Raw genomic sequence first — 12,951 nt, 5'->3', positions numbered from 1 at the left:
AATTACTGGTTCCCTCATCTCGGAGTAATTCTTCATTACAGTCCTGCCCCAATCTACTAGGTCATTAAGGGGCAACGAATCTGCACTTGAGCTAGCTCGTAGTAGTTGCTTTGCTCCTGTCAGGAGTCCTGCTAGGAATTTGCATGCTAAGGCCCGCTCAGGCAGGCCACCAAACAACACTGTCAACTTCGTCAGCTCTGCCAAGTACACGTCGACCGTTTCGCCTGGATGTAAGGTCCTTGCCTCAAGTTGCTTCCAAGCAGTGGTGGGGTCAATCGCAAACGCCTTGAACAATGCCGCCTTGATTTTCTCGTAGTCCTGTTTGCCCTCATGGCTGAGCTGTTGATACACCGCAAAGGCGCCGCTGGACAAACGCAGAGGAACAACACGTTCGAAGTTTTTTACGCCAGACAAAAGGCAATGTAATTCCACCTTTTCTACCCAGTCAAGTACCGGGGTCGATCCATCAAACTCTGGTATTAATTTGAGGTCAATTTTTCCCCCATTTCGCCGAAATAGCTTGAATTCGTTTTGCAACTATGGCAGTCGATTAACACACCCGTCGAACTTCTAAAGCTTGAATTCGTTTCACGACTACGGCAGTTGATTAACACACACGTCGAACGTCTAATCACACTGATGCAGCTGATACACACTGTCCTCGATCTTCTGAACATACTCCTTTTATTGTCCAAGCGTTCGTCATCAGCCAATCGGCAGCCAGAAAAACAGTCACGTGAGGGGTGACGTCATCGCTCAATAATCTTACAAAAACCACAGCCGCCATTTTTAATTTCTGCCCTCCCTGTGATCCTCCCAGCAGGTAAGACAACACGCGCAGACACGTGGTCGCTTTCTACCTTCATTCTGTTGACTTTACAAAGAAGTTATATCGTTGTCAAGATGTCAAACTAATTTTATGAAAATATTGTTTATGCTAAGAAAATAAATTAAAAAAAACTGACTATGTATATGTAAAAGAAACAAAACAAGAAAGCATCATACAAGTAAATTAGCTTAAAAGATGTTTACAGTGTCCTTAGGGAAAAGTGAAAATGTTAAATCGTTTCAAGTATTTGCAATTGTATTGATACATTTAACTGAAGTAGAAAAGTCTTTGTATGTTAGAAAATAGGTTTTTGCAGGGGCATCCACATAGTAATGATTTCAAACAGATACATACACATCAAATTCAAGAAATCTTGATTTTTATAATCTAGTTGATGCCACTATGAATCTTGTTATTGGCGTCATAATGAAGTTAGTAAAAAAAATAATCTTGATAAACCACGAAAACCTCAGTCAAGGCCTTTGGCAAAAACTAAACAACTCTCAAATTTTCATGGTAGTGATAATCTGCTGATTTGAATCCATTTATTCAAATTGATAGGATAATTGATTGATTATTGATAAGGCAATATTATATTACTTGGAAAGGTTAAATATAATAGAAAATAAAATGTAATAATCCTCAGATTACTAGGATAGAAGTAATAGAGCCAGTCCAATCACAGAGTAGGTCTTAATGATATGCTGTCAAATACTAGACGTTGATTGTTTTTTGAAAAAATAGTATATACAGATAGATATGTGTAATCTCCTACAAAGGCGTTATATAGGGGTTTTGTTCTGGAAGAAATTTTATCAAACTTTGGTTAATCTTAGTATTAAAGGCCGACTTAGCTGACTTCAGAGAAGAATTAAATCTGGAAATTTTAATAAAATGTATATCAGAGAGGCGGTAGCACTCTCTATATAGGGATGGCCCGTACACGCCTATATACGCCTACAAAACAAAACTATCCAAATCTCAACTAAAATCAACTTATAAGTTTCAAAAAGCACATATTCTTACAGAGAAGCGTCTTACGAATCCAGCGAGTGTCAGAACGTCGGTTAAAATGTCAAAAGAGAGCAAAAAAAAAAGGGTACAAAAATGGCCAATTGTTCTTCTTTCTTCTTTCTTCTTCTTCTGCTTTCTTCTTTCTTTTGAGACGATGTATCTCGGTGTACGAACGGTCTCTGACAACAGTTCAAGCATCAATCGACTGCTCTTTACACGGAGAAGTGCAGTGACCCATCGCTTTTTAGCTCACTCCATAATTAAATAAGATTATGTGTAATTACAAGTTTTAAACATTATATACCCAATGTAGACAGACCACTTCGAACACGGAACTTCTCTTAAAAGGGACAGCTCCAAATAATACACCGGATACTCACAGATGTTCCAGTTTGCCAGTGGCCTATATTTCTTGGACGCTGAATATTTGAGGTGAACGTAAAGGTTTTTTTCTTTAAACAGTAACCCACCAGCGTTAATGAAACCACGAAATCTTTATCTCAGTTGATCAAAATTGTTATAAGAGTAACCTATCAGCAAGTACGACGTCAAAAAACAATGTTATAAAACAAATAATTCTTCAGATTTTGGATTGTAAAATATGTACAAAATGTCAATGCTGTGACCAGGATTCGAACCTAGGTTAGCACGGCCACAACGTGGGGTCCTAACCTCTAGACAATCACGGCTAACACTGACGTCTGTCGCTCTTGGCAGAAAGACACATGACTACTGTCAAACTATTGAAAAATAAGGAGGAAACTTGAAATTCTCACGCATGCGCAAAAATACACTATAGCAACCATTGTTAAATGCAGCTGAATCTCTTCGCTCACTAAGAAAAGTAGATCAGACCAGTTCTTCTAAGAACTCACCAAACGCCAAAGGAAATAAGTTAAATTAACCGCAAAAGAAACTGCAAGAAAGTCATCTTCTAAGAACTCACTGGAAGCTGACCAAAAAGAATCAAAATCCAAGCCCTAGCCACAAAAATAACTAGATATTGTGGCTACTATACACAATCTACTAATAAAAACAAGTAAGTTTTCTAAAATAAACTACAATAAATTAACCAAGTAACCTCACACTGTCACTGATTAGGACTTCATATAAAGATAACAACTACACTATTGGTGTATATACCGTTCCACACTTTAACTATTGGTGACGGGGCAGTATCTCAATTCTACGAGAGTTGTCTTGCTATAAGATAAGTGATATTATAATAAGATACACATAAGTGTTATATGTTTACATTTAATAAAAAATGCCAAAGTCAGCACGTAGTAAAAAAGCTCAGAGAAATATAGATTATGAAAAAAACAAAGTCAAGGTATTATCTGAGCAAAAAGAATACTATCAGAAAAATGCTGAAATAATAAAAATTAAGTATCATGCAAATCCTGAGGCAAAGAAGGCTGCTTCACGTGCTGACTCAAAAGCACGGTATAACAGGGATCCCGAGGGGAAAAAAACTGCCTCACGTGCTCTTTATAACAAAGAACCAGAAAAAAAGAAGGCTGCCTCACGTGCTGACTCAAAAGCACGGTATAACAGGGATTCTGAGGAGAAAAAAGCTGCCTCACGTGCTCTTTATAACAAAGAACCAGAAAAAAAGAAGGCTGCCTCACGTGCTCTTTATAACAAAGAACCAGAAAAAAGAAGGCTGCCTCACGTGCTGACTCAAAAGCACGATATAACAGGGATTCCGAGGGAAAAAAAGCTGCCTCACGTGCTCTTTATAACAAAGAACCAGAAAAAAAGAAGGCTGCCTCACGTGCTGACTCAAAAGCACGGTATAACAGGGATTCTGAGGAGAAAAAAGCTGCCTCACGTGCTCTTTATAACAAAGAACCAGAAAAAAAGAAGGCTGCCTCACGTGCTCTTTATAACAAAGAACCAGAAAAAAGAAGGCTGCTTCACGTGCTGACTCAAAAGATCGATATAACAGGGATTCCGAGGGAAAAAAAGCTGCCTCACGTGCTCTTTATAACAAAGAACCAGGAAAAAAGAAGGCTGCCTCACGTGCTGACTCAAAAGCACGGTATAAATGGGATCCCAAGGGGAAAAAAGCTGCCTCATGCACAAACTATTATACATATAAATATCAAAAACTGCCAAATCTTTGCCAAAACGCCAAAGAATGAACCAAGAAAAATTTAATAGTGAAGGTATGAACATTTTAGAACTTTATAATACTCTAACTGTTTTATCAGAGAGGCGGTAGCACTCTCTATGTAATATAGAACCGATGGAGGACCAAGAGGCAACTCCTAAGGCCCAAAACCCAAAGACCTAAAACCCAGCAGGAAGCGACCTGCTACTAATGGAGGCAGCAATGAGCCGCCTCCTAAAAAAGACAATACTATCATGAATGTAAGTTTAAAAATAAGACTGTAAGTAAAAATACTAATTAACAAGAATAAAAAAGCATTGGAAATGCAAAAGGATATAGGGATGGTATGCCAAAAAGTATACAAACAAGATAGCTATGAATGGCTAGGCACATGGAAATAGAATTGCATCCAAAGTATAGCCCTATAGCTTTTTACAACCGTAATGATGGCACGGAATGAAGATTGGAGAAAAGCTATAGGGCTATACTTTGGATGCAATTCTATTTCCATGTGCCTAGCCATTCATAGCTATCTTGTTTGTATACTTTTTGGCATACCATCCCTATATCCTTTTGCATTTCCAATGCTTTTTTATTCTTGTATAAGAAGAGTATTCAGTGGTGTAACCACATTGAAAGAATATCTGAAAGTTGTTGGGTTAGAAAATATTGAACATTTGATGTAGCGGGTTCATTGACGGGGAAAATCCAGTGAAAATTTCAGTTGGCGTAATAAAAATAAGCATGAGAGCAAGAGGGATAAATAAATACCTGGCTTGCGATTGGTTAGTTTTGAAGTCTTAAAAGACTTCAACAAATGTAACACTGATGTTAAACCGAATATAAGCATTCTGCAAACAAATCGTTTCACATTATTAGAGATATTAGCTTCTCTAGAAAATGATCTCAGCAAGTTACAATTTTGGCTAATGATATTCTCTATTGAATGGTTGATATTATTTGATTGTTGTCAACAGTTATTCAACAATGACCTGAAATATTTAATTTTTTAATATTTTGTAACAATAGTGTTCAAAAATGGCTCTCACTTTACAATGACTGACTTCCAAATATATTGCAAATGATGTAGTTCAACACGTACTAATGCCATTATACTATACAAACTTAAAAACGGATAGAAACATGTAATCGTCCCAAAATAGAAGGGCACTTTTTAATAACCATATACCAGTTAAAGCTAATTTCTTTAATGCTTCCTCGATCTAGAAAGATTTCTCTTTATGATCTGTTGCAACAACCATGTTACTTTACAATTTGTAAAAAAAAAAGTTAAAATAAAACAAACTAGAATCGTTTGCCTATTTTAAAAATTACTTATTAAGAAATTATGATGTTAAAAAGTGAGATTTACCTAACCCTCGAAATAAGAAAATGTTTAGTTTTAATTTAATAAACCCCCGATAAAAATGCCAAAAATTAATGCAAAGTTAAAAACAAAAAATATTTTAAAAATATTTTAACTCTGTTTAAATGCAAAAGAAAAAAACTGTTAAAAACGTAAATGAAAGTTTTTTTATGTTTTAATAAAAAATTGTAATTGGATTGTAATTTTTATTTTCTTAAATAAAAATTTTACTCTAAGTTAACTCAAACTTCTGATAAAAAATCGAAATAAGGAAATTATTTTTGTTTTAATATAATTAGCAGCCATAATTACAAAACAACACTGTTTAAAGGGGGGAGGAACAAGCACTAGTAGGTGTAGGCAAACATCAAAACTAATGTTTATGAGAACCGCAAATAAAAAACTGTACAGTATATGGGGATAAAAAGAGTTCTACAGTTGTAGATTTCAAGATGAAATCCCATCAAACTCTAATGTAATCCAAGTTTTAAAGGCAGGCTTAATTTTCCTGACTTCCAAGGAAGATTAAATCTAAACCATAAGGAAATGTGTGCATAAAAGGAGACTTTGCTTCTATCGTCATATTGAAAGACTATATAGGTGTTCTTGGGTAAGTATGCATAGAACATTGCATGTAGAGTATTCCAAAATGATGAGATGATGAAAGAATAAAATTATGGAGAAATAATGATGGCCAAAAGATACCTAAAAATGAAAGGTATTATAATGCACACACTCTTCTACTTTCTGAGCTCAAGCCGAAAGAATTTATCCTGATACAAAATCAAATCAAACTTACTAATAAAATTACAAATAAAAGTGGATGGAAAAGGTTTAAATATGTTGAAAAAAACACACTTAAAGTTATGGGTTTCTCTAAATTTAAAAAAACTTCTATTTCGATTAAGGTGCACCCTAGAATGTTTTATCAAATTATAAAAATAATGCTCGCTAGTTTAGAATTTACTTTTGCATATTTTAGTGACGTACTTATAAAAAGTGGAATTAGACAACTATATTCAAAACACATACGAAAAGTATTTCATAAAGTATTATTAGTTTATATGATGAGAAATGAAAACCTTTCATACCAATACATACAGATGAAGACTGATAATTGGTGCAAAGTTATATAGGCCAGACCCATAATTAAGAATATGTTTGACAAATTTAATATTTACAACCATTTCTAGAAGAACTCCAAAACTATTACAACATTTATGTGCAAGCTATGCCTGCATTTAAAGTGTCTTTTAAATAAAGTATTACAAATGGTGTAGAACTGATTTGATTAATGACAACAATCTTCTGATGAGAATAAAGGCATGTTAACACCTGAAGTATCTTTGATATAATTTAATCTGGATTCGAAAATAATAGTGCAATCATATGCAGTCGTTATTGACTTGATATACTTATTTAGGATAGATTTAAACAATCACGTTTTCAGTATTAGTTTGAACCGTTGGCAGTTACATTATTTCTGCTATTAGTTTTTATACCATTTTCATGATTGAGTTAAATCAAAAATATTCCTGGTGCTACCAGGTCAGGCTGTCTATTAGTTTCCTGAGACGAAATGCACCTACATCAATTTTCTGTTTTTGTTTTCTATTTTCTTTTTAAAACTTAATTATGTTCTGCCCAAGCAAAAAACAAAAATAACAGCCCCCTTCCCCTTTCCCTCCTTTTTCCTTACCTACTTCCCAACCCCGACTGCCCCCCTGCAGAGAGCAAAAGTCTCTCAATGGGGCCATCTGTTGGCCACGGGTGGCGATACGTAATTCTCTAGATAGGGATCCTGGTGGTTGATTACCTCATGGCCCAGATCCAAGTGGCTGTGAGTCTACAACACTCCACTTTGGCCCTTACTTCAGTTAGATGGGCGGTCTGGAAGGCCCGACCCGATCAATCAGCTAGTCATGCCAAGCCCTAATAACAGTTAACCGTCACAACAAAAAGTGAAATACAAATACATCACACACAAACACCTTAAAAAACAAACGAAAACAAAAATCATAGTGATACTAGAAGGCGCTGGCAAGGGCCAATCAAATAGTGAAACCTGATGTTACCGACAACAACCATTTATTATAACTTGCTGTGTCCAAGTAAATAAAGCAACTGTCATAAGCATATACACTCACTGTTTGAGTATATTATCCTTGTATCCCTGAGGTGTTTGGGCAAATGGGTTTCCCCTCAACCATCTTCCAATTTAGGGCTCCAAGGAAGGTGGGGAGCAAGGATGATGAAGGAGAAAATATATCATTTATGGCTTCCAAAAAAATCAAGACCCCATCCAGAAAGTGAAGATGAATCAGACTCGGATATAGAATTAGATAATTATAGAATATTCCCAAGATTCATTGTTTTGGAATCTATGGAGAGCAGTACTCCAATCACCAAATTGTCCCCATTCATTATCAAAAAAGAAATCAGATCTATAACCAAACACTAAGTAACAACACCCTCCAAATAAACTCTCAGCAAATACACTCCTAAATCAAAACCACATCCACAACTCAAAATAAAAGCCTATCCCTTCATTACATTGAACTCTTCAAAGAGTGTTATGAAGAGCCCAGAACTTGCCCTTTGCTCGCCAGAAGAAATTAAAAATAACTTAAAGGAGCTCGAAATCACAGAAGTCAGAAGAATAAACATTAAAAAAAATAACCAAATGATCCCAATGAACACCTACATCTTAAACTTCAATACTCCCAAACCTCCCACAAATAAAAATAGGCTGTATAATAACAAAGGTAGAAATCTATATTCCAAACCCATTATGATGTCACAACTGCCATAAATTCGGCCACCACAAAGTTAGATACACCAGACCACCAACATGCAAAAACTGTGGTGGAATTGGGGAACACATCAACTGCAAAATGCCATCAAACTGTGCAAACTGCAAACAAAACCATGCAGCTGATTCAAAGGAATGCGAAGTTTGGAAGAAGGAAAAACTAATAACTAAAATCAAACACACCAGAAATCTACCATATCTGGAGGCAAGAAGGCTAGTTAAGGGCACATCAAACTCCCCAACATATACAAGTAAAGCAAAAACTACAAATAGCCCGATCTCAAAAGAAGAGACCATACAAAATAACCTGATTGAATTGATGAAAGAATTAAAGTTACTAGTAGAGACATTAAAGGAAAACTTAACTAAACTAATTAAATGGAAACTAAAGGAGAATCCTCAGTCCCAGAGAGATGAGGCTGAAACTCCAAACTTATCCAATACTACTACCAATACTACTACTAAGCCCAAGGATTTTCCCCTACCAAAACAAAATCTCCTAAAGAAAATCAACATGATAAGCAAAAAACAGAAACGGTGCTGGTTGAGGATGAAAACAAATTCGAACTAATCGAAATCAAAAGCCAAGAAAGGCATTCAAGACAGAAAAAATCAAAAAGCCCCCCAAAACCCTTACCCTAACCCTAGCCCCCCCAAAAAACAAACCAAAAAGCCTGGAGACCAAAAAATCTCGTCAACGTTCCCAGTCCAGATCCAAACCAGAAATATCACCATATGTGGTATCAAACTAAAAAACTAAAATAATACAAAAAATGAAAGTGGATGAATTTTCGCAAGTATCTACAAAACCTTCTCAGAAGCAAGAAAGCTGATAGAAGCAACAAAACATACAGATGAATAATAACAATAATAAACAGCCGAAACCCAAACCACCAGCCAAAATACAAAACATTACACACAGAATCATACAATGGAATTGTAGGGGTATAAAAGCGAATTACAATGAGCTACTGGTGCTCATATCACAATTAAACCCTGCTGTCATCTGCCTACAAGAAACCTTCCTACAAGAAAAAACAAACTGCATATGAAACACTACAAAGCATACAATTTTATCAACACCACAGGACACGGAGCTAATGGAGGTACAACAATACTCATCAGGAAAAACATACCTCATAGAAAAATAAATATAAAAAAAGCTACAAGCAATAGCAACTCAAATTACATTACAAAAAAAACATCACTATCTGTTCCATATACATACCTGCAAACGAAACTATAAATACAAAAGAAATAAACGACCTTATAGAACAATTCCCCAAATCCTACCTTTTGCTGGTAGACTTCAAACCAATATAGGGGTAGCAAAAAGCTAGACCCCAAAGACAAAACATTGGAAACACTCAAAACAACACTAATTTATGCTTATTAAACAACAAAACATCAACCTATTTAAAACCCCGCCACTGGATCAGGATCATCGATAGATTTAAGCTTATGTGACTCAAAAACTTTTATGGACTTTACATAGAAAATATATGATGATACATATGGAAGTGATTACTTTCCAATCGTACTGGAAACATCCACCCTGAATGAGGAAACTCCCATACACTGGAAACTAAAAAGAGCAGACTGGGAGAAATTCCAAAGAGAATGCAAAAAAAGATTAATAAGAAACGAAAATCAAGATCTAGAAGATAATCATTTTACAGAAACCCTTACCATAATAGCAAAGGTATGTATACCTAAAGGACAAACAAAAGCATTGAGAAATAAACCATAGTTCAATGAAGATTGCCAAAAAACAATAACACTCCGGTGTGCAGCACTACGAAAATTCAAGACCACACCAACTACCCGAAATTTAATTGAAATTAAAAAAAACTCAGAGCAAAATCATGCAGAACAATAAAAAAATAATAATAAAAGGAAGCTGGAAAGACTATGTAAGTAAACTCAACGCAAATACAAAACCCAAACAAATTTTAGAAATGGTAAGAAAAATTTTTGGAAAACCTCAAACCTCCACTATAAGACATCTTGTAACAGGACAAAATAAAACCACCATTAAAACAGAAATAGCAAATTTACTAGCCAAAACCTATGCAGAAAACTTCAAACAAATAATAATCAACAATTCCAGAAAATGAAAACAAAAAAGGAAAGAACCAAATTAAATTTTTTATCTAATGAAGTGAATAGTATCAGTAAGTAAAGAATTGCCTTTTAGAAAGGTTTTATTAACTGTAAAATACACGTACGCTCTTGAAAGGATCGAGCGGGGAAAATGAAACAGAGGGCGCTTTTATAATGAATGTCAATCCCAAGGGGGATAACTCTTAACAACAAATTAAATCATAACATTTTCCCCGTCCTAAAGTATTCAAGTAAGGGGTAATTAATTATAGACAAATTTTTTTTTTTTTTTTTTTTTTTTTTTTTTTTTTTACAATCACATAAGAATCATTTTATTTACAAATAACATATGAACCCAAACTGCAGTTTTTTCAGTATTTAGTCACAAAATCCTTATATTTACTAGGGAATTGTCGAACTCGGGACGACCTCCGCACAGATTGGCAGGAATGCTGATTTTCAGTATTATTTTTTAGTGAAATCTGATTTTCTTCAAGATCAGACGATTGATTTTTGTCTTCCTCATGACCAATGTTTTCATTAGTAGAAGGTTCAAATAAAGTCTCTGAAGTAGTAGGATTATTATTAGAGTTTTCTTCATTTGATGAGTTTGGAGCTAAGTCTCGAACGTTGACAGTGGTTTCAGTACCAGAAGGTAGTTGAACATAAGCGTAGTGGGGGTTGACATCTATTAGGGTGGCAGGCGTTACAGGAGGGTCATGTTTACTTGTTTTAGTGTGGTTTCTAATATATATTGGGCCTGGTTTAACCCAAGAAGGAATTGAAATTCCGGAAGCAGATTTATGACTATATTTAAAAAGTCTATCATGGGGAGTCATATTAGTGGCAGTACAAAGTAATGATCTAATTGAATGAAGTGCGTCCGGTAGTATGTCTTCCCAATAAGGTAATTTCATTTGATTAGAATGTAATGTTGTTTGAATGGCCTTCCATAAGGTACCGTTGAGTTTTTCAATCTGTCCATTACCTTCAGGATGATACCTACTTGTTTTAGAAGTAGCAATTCCTTTTTTGTGTAAAAAATCCTTTATTTCTCTTGCTAAGAAATCAGAAGCACGGTCAGTATGTATCATGTCAGGCAAACCAAAAATTGAAAAGAGTTTGTTTAGACAGTGGATAATGGTTTTGCTTGTCATATCTCTGCAAGGAAAAGCGAAAGGAAAACGGGAATACTCATCAATTAGAGTAAGTAGATATTTGTTGCCATGTATAGAAGTAGGTAGAGGGCCTTTAAAATCAAGATTTAATCGTTGAAAAGGTAATATGGCTTGAATGAGAGTCCCTCCATTGGTATTGGCGAATTTGGGTTTCAGTAATTGACAGGATGAGCAAGAGTCAGTAATATTCTTAATTTGATCCAAAGTAAAAGGGAGGTTCCTCGTTCTTATAAAATGGCTTAATCTTGAAACACCAGGATGACATAATTGTTTATGTAAATCACGAAGATCTTGTAGATTGTAAGTAAGAGCAGAGATGCGAGAGAATGTGTCAGCAGCAATATTTTCAGGTCCAGGTCGATAAACTATAGTGAAATTGTATTGGGATAATTCTATACGCCAACGACATATTTTGTCATTCTTAATTTTAGATTTTCTTTTATTGTCGAATATGAAGCTGATGCTCTTCTGATCTGTGATGACTTTAAAGTGCCTGCCGAGTAGAAAATGTCGCCACTTACGGAGAGCTTCTACAATAGCGGCTGCCTCTTTTTCTACTGCATGGTGCTTAATTTCGTTAGTATTGAGAGTTCTTGAAAAAAATGCAATAGGACGACCTTCTTGATTTAGTGTTGCAGCAATGCAATAGTTACTAGCGTCCGTTTCTACTTCAAATTCTTTATTTGGATCTACCGTTATTAAAGTGGCGTCTTTTAGATCATTTTTCAATGTTTGAAAAGATTTTAATACAGATGGAGGTAGTGGAAATTCTTTGTTTTGATTTAGTAATAAAATTTTATCAGAAAATTTTTTAATGAATTTGCAGTAATAGGAAAACATTCCAACTATTCTTTTTTGAGATTTAAGATTCAGCGGAGGTGGCATTTCGAGTAATGGTTTTAGTCTTTGATAATCGGGAGCTATTTGATTATTTTCTATGGTGTAGCCGAGTAGAGTAATAGAACTAGAAGAAATTATGCTTTTATTTTCATTTAAAGTGATGTTATATTGTTTAGCAATTTTGTAGAATTTTTGAAGATTGTAATCGTGTTCTTCTTGATTTTTCCCACATATAGTTACGTTATCAACATACACAAAGGTATCGGTTAGATTTTCTTTTTCTATAATATAGTCTATGCTCCTCTGGAAAGCACTTACTCCATTGGTGACGCCAAAAGGAAGACGAGTAAATTGAAAAAGTTTGCCACTTACTTCAAACGCAGTGAATTTACGATCAGCATGATTTATAGGTATTTGGTGATAAGCAGATTTTAGGTCGAGAGTAGAGAAGATGTTATATTGAGCGATGTCGTCTACCATCTTATTGATATTAGGCATTGGGTAAGCGTCCAGTACCGTGAATCTATTGATGGTATCGCTGTAGTCGACTACCATTCTTTTCTTATGATTCTCATTCGAAGTTACAAGAACCTGCGCTCGCCACGGAGATATCGAAGGTTCAATTATGCCTTCTTTCAACATTCTAGCAGTCTCTTCTTTTATGAATTTGTTGGCGGCAAAAGTGTAACGTCG

Source organism: Euprymna scolopes, chromosome 12, assembly GCF_053919585.1.
Source record: "Euprymna scolopes isolate OS-2025 chromosome 12, ASM5391958v1, whole genome shotgun sequence".
NCBI classification, from domain to species: Eukaryota; Metazoa; Mollusca; class Cephalopoda; order Sepiida; family Sepiolidae; genus Euprymna; species Euprymna scolopes.
The sequence above is the reverse complement of the archived record's forward strand: the minus strand, read 5'-3'. Positions refer to the sequence as shown.